The 20,154-nt window shown below is 48.2% G+C and overlaps 24 non-coding genes across 24 annotated transcripts; all 24 read left to right on the forward strand.

Moving 5' to 3' along the window:
* Nucleotides 1-560: 560 nt before the first annotated feature.
* On the forward strand, nucleotides 561-633 carry TRNAK-UUU (transfer RNA lysine (anticodon UUU)). Its single transcript has one exon. It is a non-coding gene; the product is annotated as a tRNA-Lys (tRNA).
* A 560-nt stretch (nucleotides 634-1,193) lies between these two features.
* LOC143964983 (U4 spliceosomal RNA) lies at nucleotides 1,194-1,334 on the forward strand. Its single transcript, XR_013271414.1, has one exon. It is a non-coding gene; the product is annotated as a U4 spliceosomal RNA (small nuclear RNA).
* Nucleotides 1,335-2,594: 1,260 nt separating this feature from the next.
* Nucleotides 2,595-2,735, forward strand: LOC143965078 (U4 spliceosomal RNA). Its single transcript, XR_013271492.1, has one exon. It is a non-coding gene; the product is annotated as a U4 spliceosomal RNA (small nuclear RNA).
* A 627-nt stretch (nucleotides 2,736-3,362) lies between these two features.
* Nucleotides 3,363-3,435, forward strand: TRNAK-UUU (transfer RNA lysine (anticodon UUU)). Its single transcript has one exon. It is a non-coding gene; the product is annotated as a tRNA-Lys (tRNA).
* A 560-nt stretch (nucleotides 3,436-3,995) lies between these two features.
* On the forward strand, nucleotides 3,996-4,136 carry LOC143964984 (U4 spliceosomal RNA). The gene has a single exon (XR_013271415.1). It is a non-coding gene; the product is annotated as a U4 spliceosomal RNA (small nuclear RNA).
* Nucleotides 4,137-5,396: 1,260 nt separating this feature from the next.
* Nucleotides 5,397-5,537, forward strand: LOC143964987 (U4 spliceosomal RNA). Its single transcript, XR_013271416.1, has one exon. It is a non-coding gene; the product is annotated as a U4 spliceosomal RNA (small nuclear RNA).
* Nucleotides 5,538-6,164: 627 nt separating this feature from the next.
* TRNAK-UUU (transfer RNA lysine (anticodon UUU)) lies at nucleotides 6,165-6,237 on the forward strand. Its single transcript has one exon. It is a non-coding gene; the product is annotated as a tRNA-Lys (tRNA).
* Nucleotides 6,238-6,797: 560 nt separating this feature from the next.
* LOC143964988 (U4 spliceosomal RNA) lies at nucleotides 6,798-6,938 on the forward strand. Its single transcript, XR_013271417.1, has one exon. It is a non-coding gene; the product is annotated as a U4 spliceosomal RNA (small nuclear RNA).
* Nucleotides 6,939-7,565: 627 nt separating this feature from the next.
* Nucleotides 7,566-7,638, forward strand: TRNAK-UUU (transfer RNA lysine (anticodon UUU)). The gene has a single exon. It is a non-coding gene; the product is annotated as a tRNA-Lys (tRNA).
* Nucleotides 7,639-8,198: 560 nt separating this feature from the next.
* LOC143964989 (U4 spliceosomal RNA) lies at nucleotides 8,199-8,339 on the forward strand. The gene has a single exon (XR_013271418.1). It is a non-coding gene; the product is annotated as a U4 spliceosomal RNA (small nuclear RNA).
* A 1,260-nt stretch (nucleotides 8,340-9,599) lies between these two features.
* LOC143965039 (U4 spliceosomal RNA) lies at nucleotides 9,600-9,740 on the forward strand. The gene has a single exon (XR_013271459.1). It is a non-coding gene; the product is annotated as a U4 spliceosomal RNA (small nuclear RNA).
* A 627-nt stretch (nucleotides 9,741-10,367) lies between these two features.
* On the forward strand, nucleotides 10,368-10,440 carry TRNAK-UUU (transfer RNA lysine (anticodon UUU)). The gene has a single exon. It is a non-coding gene; the product is annotated as a tRNA-Lys (tRNA).
* Nucleotides 10,441-11,000: 560 nt separating this feature from the next.
* On the forward strand, nucleotides 11,001-11,141 carry LOC143964990 (U4 spliceosomal RNA). The gene has a single exon (XR_013271419.1). It is a non-coding gene; the product is annotated as a U4 spliceosomal RNA (small nuclear RNA).
* Nucleotides 11,142-12,401: 1,260 nt separating this feature from the next.
* Nucleotides 12,402-12,542, forward strand: LOC143965032 (U4 spliceosomal RNA). The gene has a single exon (XR_013271453.1). It is a non-coding gene; the product is annotated as a U4 spliceosomal RNA (small nuclear RNA).
* A 627-nt stretch (nucleotides 12,543-13,169) lies between these two features.
* On the forward strand, nucleotides 13,170-13,242 carry TRNAK-UUU (transfer RNA lysine (anticodon UUU)). Its single transcript has one exon. It is a non-coding gene; the product is annotated as a tRNA-Lys (tRNA).
* A 560-nt stretch (nucleotides 13,243-13,802) lies between these two features.
* LOC143964728 (U4 spliceosomal RNA) lies at nucleotides 13,803-13,943 on the forward strand. Its single transcript, XR_013271201.1, has one exon. It is a non-coding gene; the product is annotated as a U4 spliceosomal RNA (small nuclear RNA).
* A 627-nt stretch (nucleotides 13,944-14,570) lies between these two features.
* TRNAK-UUU (transfer RNA lysine (anticodon UUU)) lies at nucleotides 14,571-14,643 on the forward strand. Its single transcript has one exon. It is a non-coding gene; the product is annotated as a tRNA-Lys (tRNA).
* Nucleotides 14,644-15,203: 560 nt separating this feature from the next.
* LOC143964729 (U4 spliceosomal RNA) lies at nucleotides 15,204-15,344 on the forward strand. Its single transcript, XR_013271202.1, has one exon. It is a non-coding gene; the product is annotated as a U4 spliceosomal RNA (small nuclear RNA).
* Nucleotides 15,345-15,971: 627 nt separating this feature from the next.
* On the forward strand, nucleotides 15,972-16,044 carry TRNAK-UUU (transfer RNA lysine (anticodon UUU)). The gene has a single exon. It is a non-coding gene; the product is annotated as a tRNA-Lys (tRNA).
* Nucleotides 16,045-16,604: 560 nt separating this feature from the next.
* Nucleotides 16,605-16,745, forward strand: LOC143964702 (U4 spliceosomal RNA). The gene has a single exon (XR_013271180.1). It is a non-coding gene; the product is annotated as a U4 spliceosomal RNA (small nuclear RNA).
* Nucleotides 16,746-17,372: 627 nt separating this feature from the next.
* TRNAK-UUU (transfer RNA lysine (anticodon UUU)) lies at nucleotides 17,373-17,445 on the forward strand. Its single transcript has one exon. It is a non-coding gene; the product is annotated as a tRNA-Lys (tRNA).
* A 560-nt stretch (nucleotides 17,446-18,005) lies between these two features.
* LOC143964991 (U4 spliceosomal RNA) lies at nucleotides 18,006-18,146 on the forward strand. Its single transcript, XR_013271420.1, has one exon. It is a non-coding gene; the product is annotated as a U4 spliceosomal RNA (small nuclear RNA).
* A 627-nt stretch (nucleotides 18,147-18,773) lies between these two features.
* TRNAK-UUU (transfer RNA lysine (anticodon UUU)) lies at nucleotides 18,774-18,846 on the forward strand. The gene has a single exon. It is a non-coding gene; the product is annotated as a tRNA-Lys (tRNA).
* Nucleotides 18,847-19,406: 560 nt separating this feature from the next.
* Nucleotides 19,407-19,547, forward strand: LOC143964785 (U4 spliceosomal RNA). The gene has a single exon (XR_013271249.1). It is a non-coding gene; the product is annotated as a U4 spliceosomal RNA (small nuclear RNA).
* Nucleotides 19,548-20,154: the final 607 nt, after the last annotated feature.

Consider the following 20,154-nt stretch of genomic DNA (forward strand, 5'->3'; position numbering starts at 1 on the left):
TTGAGGAAGTGTGTCACGTGCCTGGTGACACTATAGAGAGCTTTTCTGTCATCACGCAGCCTGGGTAGAACAATCTGGGATTGGCACGCGCTGCTCGTTCTTCACTTGCCTGTATTCAAGAGTGGCCTCGACCTCGTTTTTTGGCCTGGGTTTCTTCTGCTGGACCTGGCAACATGAGGCTAAAGGTGAACTGTCTTTATTTGTAACCCAGTCACTGATTAAGAATACTGGAAGCGTGTTGGGCGGTGTCTTTTTGCAAGGTGAAACAAGGCCCTTGTTTCCGGTGAAAGAGCATTGACCTGTAGGTAAAACTAAGGCAGAAACTTTAGGCGTTCTCCACCTATACCGGACTGGACCCTATCTGCATGGTTGCAGGTTAGATTCTCCCTTTTATAGTCAACCTGTTCCAGAAAATGAAACGGAAGAGGATGATTAGCCAGCCTGGGCAAGCCAAATACTTTCGCTTTCAGGCACCCGGTGCCCTTGGCTCGATGGTCTTTTTCCACCATGGATGTCAAGATTTAAGCAGCTTGGACCACTATGGAGGAGGAGCTTTCAGAGCCCGGATAGCTCAGTCGGTAGAGCATCAGACTTTTAATCTGAGGGTCCAGGGTTCAAGTCCCTGTTCGGGCGGTGCCTCTCACCAACCCTTGAGCCCCTGGAGCTGCCAATAGGGCAGTCTTTATGCACATCTGTGAGGAATGCTCAGAGAGATTAAATGTCCTAACTTCCCCCTTTCTAGGCTCCTGTAATCTGCCAGAAATAAAGGTGGCTGAAGGTGATTGCTTGACCAAATATTTCCCAAATACCCTTGTCTATGGCAGCTTACCTGGGCTCCAGTTCAGGCATGTTATCTAGCAAACTTTCAACAAAGGGCCCAAATCCTTCCACCTTGGTCTTTTTTCAGCAGCATAGCTGTTCAGACACATATGCTCCCAGTGGCCCTTCAGGGCTGCTGTGGGAGAAACCTATCTGACAACCGAGGGGCCCTGTCCCTTTAGATTCTCCTTAGTTCTTTCAAATGCTAACACTATTCAGTGGGTAAACAATGCCCACTTATGCATCATCCCTGTCTCATTAGCATGCCAAGTCCCAGAATGCTCAGCGGCCCACTGGATGACACTTATGTGTCTCACCTCAATGTCAATTTCTCCTTCAATGAAGGGCAGATGTTGGCAGGCACCGATTTGGTTAGCTTTGCGCAGTGGCAGTATCATAGCCAATGAGGTTCACCTGAGGCGTGATTATTGCTAATTGAAAACTTTTCCCAATACCCCGCCATGATGACTTGAAATACAGTCAGCACTGGCAATTTTTGAGAGTCTCTGAGGAGACTGAGCAATGTGCTTTAAACAGTAGATAAGTGACGGCTTCTTACGTGCAGACTGAGATGCGTTAGAGTTGAGGAAGTGTGTCACGTGCCTGGTGACACTATAGAGAGCTTTTCTGTCATCACGCAGCCTGGGTAGAACAATCTGGGATTGGCACGCGCTGCTCGTTCTTCACTTGCCTGTATTCAAGAGTGGCCTCGACCTCGTTTTTTGGCCTGGGTTTCTTCTGCTGGACCTGGCAACATGAGGCTAAAGGTGAACTGTCTTTATTTGTAACCCAGTCACTGATTAAGAATACTGGAAGCGTGTTGGGCGGTGTCTTTTTGCAAGGTGAAACAAGGCCCTTGTTTCCGGTGAAAGAGCATTGACCTGTAGGTAAAACTAAGGCAGAAACTTTAGGCGTTCTCCACCTATACCGGACTGGACCCTATCTGCATGGTTGCAGGTTAGATTCTCCCTTTTATAGTCAACCTGTTCCAGAAAATGAAACGGAAGAGGATGATTAGCCAGCCTGGGCAAGCCAAATACTTTCGCTTTCAGGCACCCGGTGCCCTTGGCTCGATGGTCTTTTTCCACCATGGATGTCAAGATTTAAGCAGCTTGGACCACTATGGAGGAGGAGCTTTCAGAGCCTGGATAGCTCAGTCGGTAGAGCATCAGACTTTTAATCTGAGGGTCCAGGGTTCAAGTCCCTGTTCGGGCGGTGCCTCTCACCAACCCTTGAGCCCCTGGAGCTGCCAATAGGGCAGTCTTTATGCACATCTGTGAGGAATGCTCAGAGAGATGAAATGTCCTAACTTCCCCCTTTCTAGGCTCCTGTAATCTGCCAGAAATAAAGGTGGCTGAAGGTGATTGCTTGACCAAATATTTCCCAAATACCCTTGTCTATGGCAGCTTACCTGGGCTCCAGTTCAGGCATGTTATCTAGCAAACTTTCAACAAAGGGCCCAAATCCTTCCACCTTGGTCTTTTTTCAGCAGCATAGCTGTTCAGACACATATGCTCCCAGTGGCCCTTCAGGGCTGCTGTGGAAGAAACCTATCTGACAACCGAGGGGCCCTGTCCCTTTAGATTCTCCTTAGTTCTTTCAAATGCTAACACTATTCAGTGGGTAAACAATGCCCACTTATGCATCATCCCTGTCTCATTAGCATGCCAAGTCCCAGAATGCTCAGCGGCCCACTGGATGACACTTATGTGTCTCACCTCAATGTCAATTTCTCCTTCAATGAAGGGCAGATGTTGGCAGGCACCGATTTGGTTAGCTTTGCGCAGTGGCAGTATCATAGCCAATGAGGTTCACCTGAGGCGTGATTATTGCTAATTGAAAACTTTTCCCAATACCCTGCCATGATGACTTGAAATACAGTCAGCACTGGCAATTTTTGAGAGTCTCTGAGGAGACTGAGCAATGTGTTTTAAACAGTAGATAAGTGACGGCTTCTTACGTGCAGACTGAGATGCGTTAGAGTTGAGGAAGTGTGTCACGTGCCTGGTGACACTATAGAGAGCTTTTCTGTCATCACGCAGCCTGGGTAGAACAATCTGGGATTGGCACGCGCTGCTCGTTCTTCACTTGCCTGTATTCAAGAGTGGCCTCGACCTCGTTTTTTGGCCTGGGTTTCTTCTGCTGGACCTGGCAACATGAGGCTAAAGGTGAACTGTCTTTATTTGTAACCCAGTCACTGATTAAGAATACTGGAAGCGTGTTGGGCGGTGTCTTTTTGCAAGGTGAAACAAGGCCCTTGTTTCCGGTGAAAGAGCATTGACCTGTAGGTAAAACTAAGGCAGAAACTTTAGGCGTTCTCCACCTATACCGGACTGGACCCTATCTGCATGGTTGCAGGTTAGATTCTCCCTTTTATAGTCAACCTGTTCCAGAAAATGAAACGGAAGAGGATGATTAGCCAGCCTGGGCAAGCCAAATACTTTCGCTTTCAGGCACCCGGTGCCCTTGGCTCGATGGTCTTTTTCCACCATGGATGTCAAGATTTAAGCAGCTTGGACCACTATGGAGGAGGAGCTTTCAGAGCCCGGATAGCTCAGTCGGTAGAGCATCAGACTTTTAATCTGAGGGTCCAGGGTTCAAGTCCCTGTTCGGGCGGTGCCTCTCACCAACCCTTGAGCCCCTGGAGCTGCCAATAGGGCAGTCTTTATGCACATCTGTGAGGAATGCTCAGAGAGATTAAATGTCCTAACTTCCCCCTTTCTAGGCTCCTGTAATCTGCCAGAAATAAAGGTGGCTGAAGGTGATTGCTTGACCAAATATTTCCCAAATACCCTTGTCTATGGCAGCTTACCTGGGCTCCAGTTCAGGCATGTTATCTAGCAAACTTTCAACAAAGGGCCCAAATCCTTCCACCTTGGTCTTTTTTCAGCAGCATAGCTGTTCAGACACATATGCTCCCAGTGGCCCTTCAGGGCTGCTGTGGGAGAAACCTATCTGACAACCGAGGGGCCCTGTCCCTTTAGATTCTCCTTAGTTCTTTCAAATGCTAACACTATTCAGTGGGTAAACAATGCCCACTTATGCATCATCCCTGTCTCATTAGCATGCCAAGTCCCAGAATGCTCAGCGGCCCACTGGATGACACTTATGTGTCTCACCTCAATGTCAATTTCTCCTTCAATGAAGGGCAGATGTTGGCAGGCACCGATTTGGTTAGCTTTGCGCAGTGGCAGTATCATAGCCAATGAGGTTCACCTGAGGCGTGATTATTGCTAATTGAAAACTTTTCCCAATACCCCGCCATGATGACTTGAAATACAGTCAGCACTGGCAATTTTTGAGAGTCTCTGAGGAGACTGAGCAATGTGTTTTAAACAGTAGATAAGTGACGGCTTCTTACGTGCAGACTGAGATGCGTTAGAGTTGAGGAAGTGTGTCACGTGCCTGGTGACACTATAGAGAGCTTTTCTGTCATCACGCAGCCTGGGTAGAACAATCTGGGATTGGCACGCGCTGCTCGTTCTTCACTTGCCTGTATTCAAGAGTGGCCTCGACCTCGTTTTTTGGCCTGGGTTTCTTCTGCTGGACCTGGCAACATGAGGCTAAAGGTGAACTGTCTTTATTTGTAACCCAGTCACTGATTAAGAATACTGGAAGCGTGTTGGGCGGTGTCTTTTTGCAAGGTGAAACAAGGCCCTTGTTTCCGGTGAAAGAGCATTGACCTGTAGGTAAAACTAAGGCAGAAACTTTAGGCGTTCTCCACCTATACCGGACTGGACCCTATCTGCATGGTTGCAGGTTAGATTCTCCCTTTTATAGTCAACCTGTTCCAGAAAATGAAACGGAAGAGGATGATTAGCCAGCCTGGGCAAGCCAAATACTTTCGCTTTCAGGCACCCGGTGCCCTTGGCTCGATGGTCTTTTTCCACCATGGATGTCAAGATTTAAGCAGCTTGGACCACTATGGAGGAGGAGCTTTCAGAGCCTGGATAGCTCAGTCGGTAGAGCATCAGACTTTTAATCTGAGGGTCCAGGGTTCAAGTCCCTGTTCGGGCGGTGCCTCTCACCAACCCTTGAGCCCCTGGAGCTGCCAATAGGGCAGTCTTTATGCACATCTGTGAGGAATGCTCAGAGAGATGAAATGTCCTAACTTCCCCCTTTCTAGGCTCCTGTAATCTGCCAGAAATAAAGGTGGCTGAAGGTGATTGCTTGACCAAATATTTCCCAAATACCCTTGTCTATGGCAGCTTACCTGGGCTCCAGTTCAGGCATGTTATCTAGCAAACTTTCAACAAAGGGCCCAAATCCTTCCACCTTGGTCTTTTTTCAGCAGCATAGCTGTTCAGACACATATGCTCCCAGTGGCCCTTCAGGGCTGCTGTGGGAGAAACCTATCAGACAACCGAGGGGCCCTGTCCCTTTAGATTCTCCTTAGTTCTTTCAAATGCTAACACTATTCAGTGGGTAAACAATGCCCACTTATGCATCATCCCTGTCTCATTAGCATGCCAAGTCCCAGAATGCTCAGCGGCCCACTGGATGACACTTATGTGTCTCACCTCAATGTCAATTTCTCCTTCAATGAAGGGCAGATGTTGGCAGGCACCGATTTGGTTAGCTTTGCGCAGTGGCAGTATCATAGCCAATGAGGTTCACCTGAGGCGTGATTATTGCTAATTGAAAACTTTTCCCAATACCCCGCCATGATGACTTGAAATACAGTCAGCACTGGCAATTTTTGAGAGTCTCTGAGGAGACTGAGCAATGTGTTTTAAACAGTAGATAAGTGACGGCTTCTTACGTGCAGACTGAGATGCGTTAGAGTTGGGGAAGTGTGTCACGTGCCTGGTGACACTATAGAGAGCTTTTCTGTCATCACGCAGCCTGGGTAGAACAATCTGGGATTGGCACGCGCTGCTCGTTCTTCACTTGCCTGTATTCAAGAGTGGTCTCGACCTCGTTTTTTGGCCTGGGTTTCTTCTGCTGGACCTGGCAACATGAGGCTAAAGGTGAACTGTCTTTATTTGTAACCCAGTCACTGATTAAGAATACTGGAAGCGTGTTGGGCGGTGTCTTTTTGCAAGGTGAAACAAGGCCCTTGTTTCCGGTGAAAGAGCATTGACCTGTAGGTAAAACTAAGGCAGAAACTTTAGGCGTTCTCCACCTATACCGGACTGGACCCTATCTGCATGGTTGCAGGTTAGATTCTCCCTTTTATAGTCAACCTGTTCCAGAAAATGAAACGGAAGAGGATGATTAGCCAGCCTGGGCAAGCCAAGTACTTTCGCTTTCAGGCACCCGGTGCCCTTGGCTCGATGGTCTTTTTCCACCATGGATGTCAAGATTTAAGCAGCTTGGACCACTATGGAGGAGGAGCTTTCAGAGCCCGGATAGCTCAGTCGGTAGAGCATCAGACTTTTAATCTGAGGGTCCAGGGTTCAAGTCCCTGTTCGGGCGGTGCCTCTCACCAACCCTTGAGCCCCTGGAGCTGCCAATAGGGCAGTCTTTATGCACATCTGTGAGGAGTGCTCAGAGAGATGAAATGTCCTAACTTCCCCCTTTCTAGGCTCCTGTAATCTGCCAGAAATAAAGGTGGCTGAAGGTGATTGCTTGACCAAATATTTCCCAAATACCCTTGTCTATGGCAGCTTACCTGGGCTCCAGTTCAGGCATGTTATCTAGCAAACTTTCAACAAAGGGCCCAAATCCTTCCACCTTGGTCTTTTTTCAGCAGCATAGCTGTTCAGACACATATGCTCCCAGTGGCCCTTCAGGGCTGCTGTGGGAGAAACCTATCTGACAACCGAGGGGCCCTGTCCCTTTAGATTCTCCTTAGTTCTTTCAAATGCTAACACTATTCAGTGGGTAAACAATGCCCACTTATGCATCATCCCTGTCTCATTAGCATGCCAAGTCCCAGAATGCTCAGCGGCCCACTGGATGACACTTATGTGTCTCACCTCAATGTCAATTTCTCCTTCAATGAAGGGCAGATGTTGGCAGGCACCGATTTGGTTAGCTTTGCGCAGTGGCAGTATCATAGCCAATGAGGTTCACCTGAGGCGTGATTATTGCTAATTGAAAACTTTTCCCAATACCCCGCCATGATGACTTGAAATACAGTCAGCACTGGCAATTTTTGAGAGTCTCTGAGGAGACTGAGCAATGTGTTTTAAACAGTAGATAAGTGACGGCTTCTTACGTGCAGACTGAGATGCGTTAGAGTTGAGGAAGTGTGTCACGTGCCTGGTGACACTATAGAGAGCTTTTCTGTCATCACGCAGCCTGGGTAGAACAATCTGGGATTGGCACGCGCTGCTCGTTCTTCACTTGCCTGTATTCAAGAGTGGTCTCGACCTCGTTTTTTGGCCTGGGTTTCTTCTGCTGGACCTGGCAACATGAGGCTAAAGGTGAACTGTCTTTATTTGTAACCCAGTCACTGATTAAGAATACTGGAAGCGTGTTGGGCGGTGTCTTTTTGCAAGGTGAAACAAGGCCCTTGTTTCCGGTGAAAGAGCATTGACCTGTAGGTAAAACTAAGGCAGAAACTTTAGGCGTTCTCCACCTATACCGGACTGGACCCTATCTGCATGGTTGCAGGTTAGATTCTCCCTTTTATAGTCAACCTGTTCCAGAAAATGAAACGGAAGAGGATGATTAGCCAGCCTGGGCAAGCCAAATACTTTCGCTTTCAGGCACCCGGTGCCCTTGGCTCGATGGTCTTTTTCCACCATGGATGTCAAGATTTAAGCAGCTTGGACCACTATGGAGGGGGAGCTTTCAGAGCCCGGATAGCTCAGTCGGTAGAGCATCAGACTTTTAATCTGAGGGTCCAGGGTTCAAGTCCCTGTTCGGGCGGTGCCTCTCACCAACCCTTGAGCCCCTGGAGCTGCCAATAGGGCAGTCTTTATGCACATCTGTGAGGAATGCTCAGAGAGATGAAATGTCCTAACTTCCCCCTTTCTAGGCTCCTGTAATCTGCCAGAAATAAAGGTGGCTGAAGGTGATTGCTTGACCAAATATTTCCCAAATACCCTTGTCTATGGCAGCTTACCTGGGCTCCAGTTCAGGCATGTTATCTAGCAAACTTTCAACAAAGGGCCCAAATCCTTCCACCTTGGTCTTTTTTCAGCAGCATAGCTGTTCAGACACATATGCTCCCAGTGGCCCTTCAGGGCTGCTGTGGGAGAAACCTATCAGACAACCGAGGGGCCCTGTCCCTTTAGATTCTCCTTAGTTCTTTCAAATGCTAACACTATTCAGTGGGTAAACAATGCCCACTTATGCATCATCCCTGTCTCATTAGCATGCCAAGTCCCAGAATGCTCAGCGGCCCACTGGATGACACTTATGTGTCTCACCTCAATGTCAATTTCTCCTTCAATGAAGGGCAGATGTTGGCAGGCACCGATTTGGTTAGCTTTGCGCAGTGGCAGTATCATAGCCAATGAGGTTCACCTGAGGCGTGATTATTGCTAATTGAAAACTTTTCCCAATACCCCGCCATGATGACTTGAAATACAGTCAGCACTGGCAATTTTTGAGAGTCTCTGAGGAGACTGAGCAATGTGCTTTAAACAGTAGATAAGTGACGGCTTCTTCCGTGCAGACTGAGATGCGTTAGAGTTGAGGAAGTGTGTCACGTGCCTGGTGACACTATAGAGAGCTTTTCTGTCATCACGCAGCCTGGGTAGAACAATCTGGGATTGGCACGCGCTGCTCGTTCTTCACTTGCCTGTATTCAAGAGTGGCCTCGACCTCGTTTTTTGGCCTGGGTTTCTTCTGCTGGACCTGGCAACATGAGGCTAAAGGTGAACTGTCTTTATTTGTAACCCAGTCACTGATTAAGAATACTGGAAGCGTGTTGGGCGGTGTCTTTTTGCAAGGTGAAACAAGGCCCTTGTTTCCGGTGAAAGAGCATTGACCTGTAGGTAAAACTAAGGCAGAAACTTTAGGCGTTCTCCACCTATACCGGACTGGACCCTATCTGCATGGTTGCAGGTTAGATTCTCCCTTTTATAGTCAACCTGTTCCAGAAAATGAAACGGAAGAGGATGATTAGCCAGCCTGGGCAAGCCAAATACTTTCGCTTTCAGGCACCCGGTGCCCTTGGCTCGATGGTCTTTTTCCACCATGGATGTCAAGATTTAAGCAGCTTGGACCACTATGGAGGAGGAGCTTTCAGAGCCTGGATAGCTCAGTCGGTAGAGCATCAGACTTTTAATCTGAGGGTCCAGGGTTCAAGTCCCTGTTCGGGCGGTGCCTCTCACCAACCCTTGAGCCCCTGGAGCTGCCAATAGGGCAGTCTTTATGCACATCTGTGAGGAATGCTCAGAGAGATGAAATGTCCTAACTTCCCCCTTTCTAGGCTCCTGTAATCTGCCAGAAATAAAGGTGGCTGAAGGTGATTGCTTGACCAAATATTTCCCAAATACCCTTGTCTATGGCAGCTTACCTGGGCTCCAGTTCAGGCATGTTATCTAGCAAACTTTCAACAAAGGGCCCAAATCCTTCCACCTTGGTCTTTTTTCAGCAGCATAGCTGTTCAGACACATATGCTCCCAGTGGCCCTTCAGGGCTGCTGTGGGAGAAACCTATCAGACAACCGAGGGGCCCTGTCCCTTTAGATTCTCCTTAGTTCTTTCAAATGCTAACACTATTCAGTGGGTAAACAATGCCCACTTATGCATCATCCCTGTCTCATTAGCATGCCAAGTCCCAGAATGCTCAGCGGCCCACTGGATGACACTTATGTGTCTCACCTCAATGTCAATTTCTCCTTCAATGAAGGGCAGATGTTGGCAGGCACCGATTTGGTTAGCTTTGCGCAGTGGCAGTATCATAGCCAATGAGGGTCACCTGAGGCGTGATTATTGCTAATTGAAAACTTTTCCCAATACCCCGCCATGATGACTTGAAATACAGTCAGCACTGGCAATTATTGAGAGTCTCTGAGGAGACTGAGCAATGTGTTTTAAACAGTAGATAAGTGACGGCTTCTTACGTGCAGACTGAGATGCGTTAGAGTTGAGGAAGTGTGTCACGTGCCTGGTGACACTATAGAGAGCTTTTCTGTCATCACGCAGCCTGGGTAGAACAATCTGGGATTGGCACGCGCTGCTCGTTCTTCACTTGCCTGTATTCAAGAGTGGTCTCGACCTCGTTTTTTGGCCTGGGTTTCTTCTGCTGGACCTGGCAACATGAGGCTAAAGGTGAACTGTCTTTATTTGTAACCCAGTCACTGATTAAGAATACTGGAAGCGTGTTGGGCGGTGTCTTTTTGCAAGGTGAAACAAGGCCCTTGTTTCCGGTGAAAGAGCATTGACCTGTAGGTAAAACTAAGGCAGAAACTTTAGGCGTTCTCCACCTATACCGGACTGGACCCTATCTGCATGGTTGCAGGTTAGATTCTCCCTTTTATAGTCAACCTGTTCCAGAAAATGAAACGGAAGAGGATGATTAGCCAGCCTGGGCAAGCCAAATACTTTCGCTTTCAGGCACCCGGTGCCCTTGGCTCGATGGTCTTTTTCCACCATGGATGTCAAGATTTAAGCAGCTTGGACCACTATGGAGGGGGAGCTTTCAGAGCCCGGATAGCTCAGTCGGTAGAGCATCAGACTTTTAATCTGAGGGTCCAGGGTTCAAGTCCCTGTTCGGGCGGTGCCTCTCACCAACCCTTGAGCCCCTGGAGCTGCCAATAGGGCAGTCTTTATGCACATCTGTGAGGAATGCTCAGAGAGATGAAATGTCCTAACTTCCCCCTTTCTAGGCTCCTGTAATCTGCCAGAAATAAAGGTGGCTGAAGGTGATTGCTTGACCAAATATTTCCCAAATACCCTTGTCTATGGCAGCTTACCTGGGCTCCAGTTCAGGCATGTTATCTAGCAAACTTTCAACAAAGGGCCCAAATCCTTCCACCTTGGTCTTTTTTCAGCAGCATAGCTGTTCAGACACATATGCTCCCAGTGGCCCTTCAGGGCTGCTGTGGGAGAAACCTATCTGACAACCGAGGGGCCCTGTCCCTTTAGATTCTCCTTAGTTCTTTCAAATGCTAACACTATTCAGTGGGTAAACAATGCCCACTTATGCATCATCCCTGTCTCATTAGCATGCCAAGTCCCAGAATGCTCAGCGGCCCACTGGATGACACTTATGTGTCTCACCTCAATGTCAATTTCTCCTTCAATGAAGGGCAGATGTTGGCAGGCACCGATTTGGTTAGCTTTGCGCAGTGGCAGTATCATAGCCAATGAGGTTCACCTGAGGCGTGATTATTGCTAATTGAAAACTTTTCCCAATACCCCGCCATGATGACTTGAAATACAGTCAGCACTGGCAATTTTTGAGAGTCTCTGAGGAGACTGAGCAATGTGCTTTAAACAGTAGATAAGTGACGGCTTCTTCCGTGCAGACTGAGATGCGTTAGAGTTGAGGAAGTGTGTCACGTGCCTGGTGACACTATAGAGAGCTTTTCTGTCATCACGCAGCCTGGGTAGAACAATCTGGGATTGGCACGCGCTGCTCGTTCTTCACTTGCCTGTATTCAAGAGTGGCCTCGACCTCGTTTTTTGGCCTGGGTTTCTTCTGCTGGACCTGGCAACATGAGGCTAAAGGTGAACTGTCTTTATTTGTAACCCAGTCACTGATTAAGAATACTGGAAGCGTGTTGGGCGGTGTCTTTTTGCAAGGTGAAACAAGGCCCTTGTTTCCGGTGAAAGAGCATTGACCTGTAGGTAAAACTAAGGCAGAAACTTTAGGCGTTCTCCACCTATACCGGACTGGACCCTATCTGCATGGTTGCAGGTTAGATTCTCCCTTTTATAGTCAACCTGTTCCAGAAAATGAAACGGAAGAGGATGATTAGCCAGCCTGGGCAAGCCAAATACTTTCGCTTTCAGGCACCCGGTGCCCTTGGCTCGATGGTCTTTTTCCACCATGGATGTCAAGATTTAAGCAGCTTGGACCACTATGGAGGAGGAGCTTTCAGAGCCTGGATAGCTCAGTCGGTAGAGCATCAGACTTTTAATCTGAGGGTCCAGGGTTCAAGTCCCTGTTCGGGCGGTGCCTCTCACCAACCCTTGAACCCCTGGAGCTGCCAATAGGGCTGTCTTTATGCACATCTGTGAGGAATGTTTAGAGAGATGAAATGTCCTAACTTCCCCCTTTCTAGGCTCCTGTAATCTGCCAGAAATAAAGGTGGCTGAAGGTGATTGCTTGACCAAATATTTCCCAAATACCCTTGTCTATGGCAGCTTACCTGGGCTCCAGTTCAGGCATGTTATCTAGCAAACTTTCAACAAAGGGCCCAAATCCTTCCACCTTGGTCTTTTTTCAGCAGCATAGCTGTTCAGACACATATGCTCCCAGTGGCCCTTCAGGGCTGCTGTGGGAGAAACCTATCAGACAACCGAGGGGCCCTGTCCCTTTAGATTCTCCTTAGTTCTTTCAAATGCTAACACTATTCAGTGGGTAAACAATGCCCACTTATGCATCATCCCTGTCTCATTAGCATGCCAAGTCCCAGAATGCTCAGCGGCCCACTGGATGACACTTATGTGTCTCACCTCAATGTCAATTTCTCCTTCAATGAAGGGCAGATGTTGGCAGGCACCGATTTGGTTAGCTTTGCGCAGTGGCAGTATCATAGCCAATGAGGGTCACCTGAGGCGTGATTATTGCTAATTGAAAACTTTTCCCAATACCCCGCCATGATGACTTGAAATACAGTCAGCACTGGCAATTATTGAGAGTCTCTCAGGAGACTGAGCAATGTGTTTTAAACAGTAGATAAGTGACGGCTTCTTACGTGCAGACTGAGATGCGTTAGAGTTGAGGAAGTGTGTCACGTGCCTGGTGACACTATAGAGAGCTTTTCTGTCATCACGCAGCCTGGGTAGAACAATCTGGGATTGGCACGCGCTGCTCGTTCTTCACTTGCCTGTATTCAAGAGTGGTCTCGACCTCGTTTTTTGGCCTGGGTTTCTTCTGCTGGACCTGGCAACATGAGGCTAAAGGTGAACTGTCTTTATTTGTAACCCAGTCACTGATTAAGAATACTGGAAGCGTGTTGGGCGGTGTCTTTTTGCAAGGTGAAACAAGGCCCTTGTTTCCGGTGAAAGAGCATTGACCTGTAGGTAAAACTAAGGCAGAAACTTTAGGCGTTCTCCACCTATACCGGACTGGACCCTATCTGCATGGTTGCAGGTTAGATTCTCCCTTTTATAGTCAACCTGTTCCAGAAAATGAAACGGAAGAGGATGATTAGCCAGCCTGGGCAAGCCAAATACTTTCGCTTTCAGGCACCCGGTGCCCTTGGCTCGATGGTCTTTTTCCACCATGGATGTCAAGATTTAAGCAGCTTGGACCACTATGGAGGAGGAGCTTTCAGAGCCCGGATAGCTCAGTCGGTAGAGCATCAGACTTTTAATCTGAGGGTCCAGGGTTCAAGTCCCTGTTCGGGCGGTGCCTCTCACCAACCCTTGAGCCCCTGGAGCTGCCAATAGGGCAGTCTTTATGCACATCTGTGAGGAGTGCTCAGAGAGATGAAATGTCCTAACTTCCCCCTTTCTAGGCTCCTGTAATCTGCCAGAAATAAAGGTGGCTGAAGGTGATTGCTTGACCAAATATTTCCCAAATACCCTTGTCTATGGCAGCTTACCTGGGCTCCAGTTCAGGCATGTTATCTAGCAAACTTTCAACAAAGGGCCCAAATCCTTCCACCTTGGTCTTTTTTCAGCAGCATAGCTGTTCAGACACATATGCTCCCAGTGGCCCTTCAGGGCTGCTGTGGGAGAAACCTATCTGACAACCGAGGGGCCCTGTCCCTTTAGATTCTCCTTAGTTCTTTCAAATGCTAACACTATTCAGTGGGTAAACAATGCCCACTTATGCATCATCCCTGTCTCATTAGCATGCCAAGTCCCAGAATGCTCAGCGGCCCACTGGATGACACTTATGTGTCTCACCTCAATGTCAATTTCTCCTTCAATGAAGGGCAGATGTTGGCAGGCACCGATTTGGTTAGCTTTGCGCAGTGGCAGTATCATAGCCAATGAGGGTCACCTGAGGCGTGATTATTGCTAATTGAAAACTTTTCCCAATACCCCGCCATGATGACTTGAAATACAGTCAGCACTGGCAATTTTTGAGAGTCTCTGAGGAGACTGAGCAATGTGTTTTAAACAGTAGATAAGTGACGGCTTCTTACGTGCAGACTGAGATGCGTTAGAGTTGAGGAAGTGTGTCACGTGCCTGGTGACACTATAGAGAGCTTTTCTGTCATCACGCAGCCTGGGTAGAACAATCTGGGATTGGCACGCGCTGCTCGTTCTTCACTTGCCTGTATTCAAGAGTGGTCTCGACCTCGTTTTTTGGCCTGGGTTTCTTCTGCTGGACCTGGCAACATGAGGCTAAAGGTGAACTGTCTTTATTTGTAACCCAGTCACTGATTAAGAATACTGGAAGCGTGTTGGGCGGTGTCTTTTTGCAAGGTGAAACAAGGCCCTTGTTTCCGGTGAAAGAGCATTGACCTGTAGGTAAAACTAAGGCAGAAACTTTAGGCGTTCTCCACCTATACCGGACTGGACCCTATCTGCATGGTTGCAGGTTAGATTCTCCCTTTTATAGTCAACCTGTTCCAGAAAATGAAACGGAAGAGGATGATTAGCCAGCCTGGGCAAGCCAAATACTTTCGCTTTCAGGCACCCGGTGCCCTTGGCTCGATGGTCTTTTTCCACCATGGATGTCAAGATTTAAGCAGCTTGGACCACTATGGAGGAGGAGCTTTCAGAGCCCGGATAGCTCAGTCGGTAGAGCATCAGACTTTTAATCTGAGGGTCCAGGGTTCAAGTCCCTGTTCGGGCGGTGCCTCTCACCAACCCTTGAGCCCCTGGAGCTGCCAATAGGGCAGTCTTTATGCACATCTGTGAGGAATGCTCAGAGAGATGAAATGTCCTAACTTCCCCCTTTCTAGGCTCCTGTAATCTGCCAGAAATAAAGGTGGCTGAAGGTGATTGCTTGACCAAATATTTCCCAAATACCCTTGTCTATGGCAGCTTACCTGGGCTCCAGTTCAGGCATGTTATCTAGCAAACTTTCAACAAAGGGCCCAAATCCTTCCACCTTGGTCTTTTTTCAGCAGCATAGCTGTTCAGACACATATGCTCCCAGTGGCCCTTCAGGGCTGCTGTGGGAGAAACCTATCTGACAACCGAGGGGCCCTGTCCCTTTAGATTCTCCTTAGTTCTTTCAAATGCTAACACTATTCAGTGGGTAAACAATGCCCACTTATGCATCATCCCTGTCTCATTAGCATGCCAAGTCCCAGAATGCTCAGCGGCCCACTGGATGACACTTATGTGTCTCACCTCAATGTCAATTTCTCCTTCAATGAAGGGCAGATGTTGGCAGGCACCGATTTGGTTAGCTTTGCGCAGTGGCAGTATCATAGCCAATGAGGGTCACCTGAGGCGTGATTATTGCTAATTGAAAACTTTTCCCAATACCCCGCCATGATGACTTGAAATACAGTCAGCACTGGCAATTTTTGAGAGTCTCTGAGGAGACTGAGCAATGTGTTTTAAACAGTAGATAAGTGACGGCTTCTTACGTGCAGACTGAGATGCGTTAGAGTTGAGGAAGTGTGTCACGTGCCTGGTGACACTATAGAGAGCTTTTCTGTCATCACGCAGCCTGGGTAGAACAATCTGGGATTGGCACGCGCTGCTCGTTCTTCACTTGCCTGTATTCAAGAGTGGCCTCGACCTCGTTTTTTGGCCTGGGTTTCTTCTGCTGGACCTGGCAACATGAGGCTAAAGGTGAACTGTCTTTATTTGTAACCCAGTCACTGATTAAGAATACTGGAAGCGTGTTGGGCGGTGTCTTTTTGCAAGGTGAAACAAGGCCCTTGTTTCCGGTGAAAGAGCATTGACCTGTAGGTAAAACTAAGGCAGAAACTTTAGGCGTTCTCCACCTATACCGGACTGGACCCTATCTGCATGGTTGCAGGTTAGATTCTCCCTTTTATAGTCAACCTGTTCCAGAAAATGAAACGGAAGAGGATGATTAGCCAGCCTGGGCAAGCCAAATACTTTCGCTTTCAGGCACCCGGTGCCCTTGGCTCGATGGTCTTTTTCCACCATGGATGTCAAGATTTAAGCAGCTTGGACCACTATGGAGGAGGAGCTTTCAGAGCCCGGATAGCTCAGTCGGTAGAGCATCAGACTTTTAATCTGAGGGTCCAGGGTTCAAGTCCCTGTTCGGGCGGTGCCTCTCACCAACCCATGAGCCCCTGGAGCTGCCAATAGGGCAGTCTTTATGCACATCTGTGAGGAATGCTCAGAGAGATGAAATGTCCTAACTTCCCCCTTTCTAGGCTCCTGTAATCTGCCAGAAATAAAGGTGGCTGAAGGTGATTGCTTGACCAAATATTTCCCAAATACCCTTGTCTATGGCAGCTTACCCGGGCTCCAGTTCAGGCATGTTATCTAGCAAACTTTCAACAAAGGGCCCAAATCCTTCCACCTTGGTCTTTTTTCAGCAGCATAGCTGTTCAGACACATATGCTCCCAGTGGCCCTTCAGGGCTGCTGTGGGAGAAACCTATCTGACAACCGAGGGGCCCTGTCCCTTTAGATTCTCCTTAGTTCTTTCAAATGCTAACACTATTCAGTGGGTAAACAATGCCCACTTATGCATCATCCCTGTCTCATTAGCATGCCAAGTCCCAGAATGCTCAGCGGCCCACTGGATGACACTTATGTGTCTCACCTCAATGTCAATTTCTCCTTCAATGAAGGGCAGATGTTGGCAGGCACCGATTTGGTTAGCTTTGCGCAGTGGCAGTATCATAGCCAATGAGGGTCACCTGAGGCGTGATTATTGCTAATTGAAAACTTTTCCCAATACCCCGCCATGATGACTTGAAATACAGTCAGCACTGGCAATTTTTGAGAGTCTCTCAGGAGACTGAGCAATGTGTTTTAAACAGTAGATAAGTGACGGCTTCTTACGTGCAGACTGAGATGCGTTAGAGTTGAGGAAGTGTGTCACGTGCCTGGTGACACTATAGAGAGCTTTTCTGTCATCACGCAGCCTGGGTAGAACAATCTGGGATTGGCACGCGCTGCTCGTTCTTCACTTGCCTGTATTCAAGAGTGGCCTCGACCTCGTTTTTTGGCCTGGGTTTCTTCTGCTGGACCTGGCAACATGAGGCTAAAGGTGAACTGTCTTTATTTGTAACCCAGTCACTGATTAAGAATACTGGAAGCGTGTTGGGCGGTGTCTTTTTGCAAGGTGAAACAAGGCCCTTGTTTCCGGTGAAAGAGCATTGACCTGTAGGTAAAACTAAGGCAGAAACTTTAGGCGTTCTCCACCTATACCGGACTGGACCCTATCTGCATGGTTGCAGGTTAGATTCTCCCTTTTATAGTCAACCTGTTCCAGAAAATGAAACGGAAGAGGATGATTATCCAGCCTGGGCAAGCCAAATACTTTCGCTTTCAGGCACCCGGTGCCCTTGGCTCGATGGTCTTTTTCCACCATGGATGTCAAGATTTAAGCAGCTTGGACCACTATGGAGGGGGAGCTTTCAGAGCCCGGATAGCTCAGTCGGTAGAGCATCAGACTTTTAATCTGAGGGTCCAGGGTTCAAGTCCCTGTTCGGGCGGTGCCTCTCACCAACCCTTGAGCCCCTGGAGCTGCCAATAGGGCAGTCTTTATGCACATCTGTGCGGAATGCTCAGAGAGATGAAATGTCCTAACTTCCCCCTTTCTAGGCTCCTGTAATCTGCCAGAAATAAAGGTGGCTGAAGGTGATTGCTTGACCAAATATTTCCCAAATACCCTTGTCTATGGCAGCTTACCTGGGCTCCAGTTCAGGCATGTTATCTAGCAAACTTTCAACAAAGGGCCCAAATCCTTCCACCTTGGTCTTTTTTCAGCAGCATAGCTGTTCAGACACATATGCTCCCAGTGGCCCTTCAGGGCTGCTGTGGAAGAAACCTATCTGACAACCGAGGGGCCCTGTCCCTTTAGATTCTCCTTAGTTCTTTCAAATGCTAACACTATTCAGTGGGTAAACAATGCCCACTTATGCATCATCCCTGTCTCATTAGCATGCCAAGTCCCAGAATGCTCAGCGGCCCACTGGATGACACTTATGTGTCTCACCTCAATGTCAATTTCTCCTTCAATGAAGGGCAGATGTTGGCAGGCACCAATTTGGTTAGCTTTGCGCAGTGGCAGTATCATAGCCAATGAGGTTCACCTGAGGCGTGATTATTGCTAATTGAAAACTTTTCCCAATACCCCGCCATGATGACTTGAAATACAGTCAGCACTGGCAATTTTTGAGAGTCTCTGAGGAGACTGAGCAATGTGTTTTAAACAGTAGATAAGTGACGGCTTCTTACGTGCAGACTGAGATGCGTTAGAGTTGAGGAAGTGTGTCACGTGCCTGGTGACACTATAGAGAGCTTTTCTGTCATCACGCAGCCTGGGTAGAACAATCTGGGATTGGCACGCGCTGCTCGTTCTTCACTTGCCTGTATTCAAGAGTGGCCTCGACCTCGTTTTTTGGCCTGGGTTTCTTCTGCTGGACCTGGCAACATGAGGCTAAAGGTGAACTGTCTTTATTTGTAACCCAGTCACTGATTAAGAATACTGGAAGCGTGTTGGGCGGTGTCTTTTTGCAAGGTGAAACAAGGCCCTTGTTTCCGGTGAAAGAGCATTGACCTGTAGGTAAAACTAAGGCAGAAACTTTAGGCGTTCTCCACCTATACCGGACTGGACCCTATCTGCATGGTTGCAGGTTAGATTCTCCCTTTTATAGTCAACCTGTTCCAGAAAATGAAACGGAAGAGGATGATTAGCCAGCCTGGGCAAGCCAAATACTTTCGCTTTCAGGCACCCGGTGCCCTTGGCTCGATGGTCTTTTTCCACCATGGATGTCAAGATTTAAGCAGCTTGGACCACTATGGAGGAGGAGCTTTCAGAGCCCGGATAGCTCAGTCGGTAGAGCATCAGACTTTTAATCTGAGGGTCCAGGGTTCAAGTCCCTGTTCGGGCGGTGCCTCTCACCAACCCATGAGCCCCTGGAGCTGCCAATAGGGCAGTCTTTATGCACATCTGTGAGGAATGCTCAGAGAGATGAAATGTCCTAACTTCCCCCTTTCTAGGCTCCTGTAATCTGCCAGAAATAAAGGTGGCTGAAGGTGATTGCTTGACCAAATATTTCCCAAATACCCTTGTCTATGGCAGCTTACCCGGGCTCCAGTTCAGGCATGTTATCTAGCAAACTTTCAACAAAGGGCCCAAATCCTTCCACCTTGGTCTTTTTTCAGCAGCATAGCTGTTCAGACACATATGCTCCCAGTGGCCCTTCAGGGCTGCTGTGGGAGAAACCTATCTGACAACCGAGGGGCCCTGTCCCTTTAGATTCTCCTTAGTTCTTTCAAATGCTAACACTATTCAGTGGGAAAACAATGCCCACTTATGCATCATCCCTGTCTCATTAGCATGCCAAGTCCCAGAATGCTCAGCGGCCCACTGGATGACACTTATGTGTCTCACCTCAATGTCAATTTCTCCTTCAATGAAGGGCAGATGTTGGCAGGCACCGATTTGGTTAGCTTTGCGCAGTGGCAGTATCATAGCCAATGAGGGTCACCTGAGGCGTGATTATTGCTAATTGAAAACTTTTCCCAATACCCTGCCATGATGACTTGAAATACAGTCAGCACTGGCAATTTTTGAGAGTCTCTGAGGAGACTGAGCAATGTGTTTTAAACAGTAGATAAGTGACGGCTTCTTACGTGCAGACTGAGATGCGTTAGAGTTGAGGAAGTGTGTCACGTGCCTGGTGACACTATAGAGAGCTTTTCTGTCATCACGCAGCCTGGGTAGAACAATCTGGGATTGGCACGCGCTGCTCGTTCTTCACTTGCCTGTATTCAAGATTGGCCTTGACCTCGTTTTTTGGCCTGGGTTTCTTCTGCTGGACCTGGCAACATGAGGCTAAAGGTGAACTGTCTTTATTTGTAACCCAGTCACTGATTAAGAATACTGGAAGCGTGTTGGGCGGTGTCTTTTTGCAAGGTGAAACAAGGCCCTTGTTTCCGGTGAAAGAGCATTGACCTGTAGGTAAAACTAAGGCAGAAACTTTAGGCGTTCTCCACCTATACCGGACTGGACCCTATCTGCATGGTTGCAGGTTAGATTCTCCCTTTTATAGTCAACCTGTTCCAGAAAATGAAACGGAAGAGGATGATTAGCCAGCCTGGGCAAGCCAAATACTTTCGCTTTCAGGCACCCGGTGCCCTTGGCTCGATGGTCTTTTTCCACCATGGATGTCAAGATTTAAGCAGCTTGGACCACT

This window comes from Lithobates pipiens, unplaced genomic scaffold (assembly GCF_037356315.1).
Source record: "Lithobates pipiens isolate NorthernLeopardFrog02 unplaced genomic scaffold, aLitPip1_a1.2 Scaffold_8, whole genome shotgun sequence".
In the NCBI taxonomy this organism is placed as follows: Eukaryota; Metazoa; Chordata; class Amphibia; order Anura; family Ranidae; genus Lithobates; species Lithobates pipiens.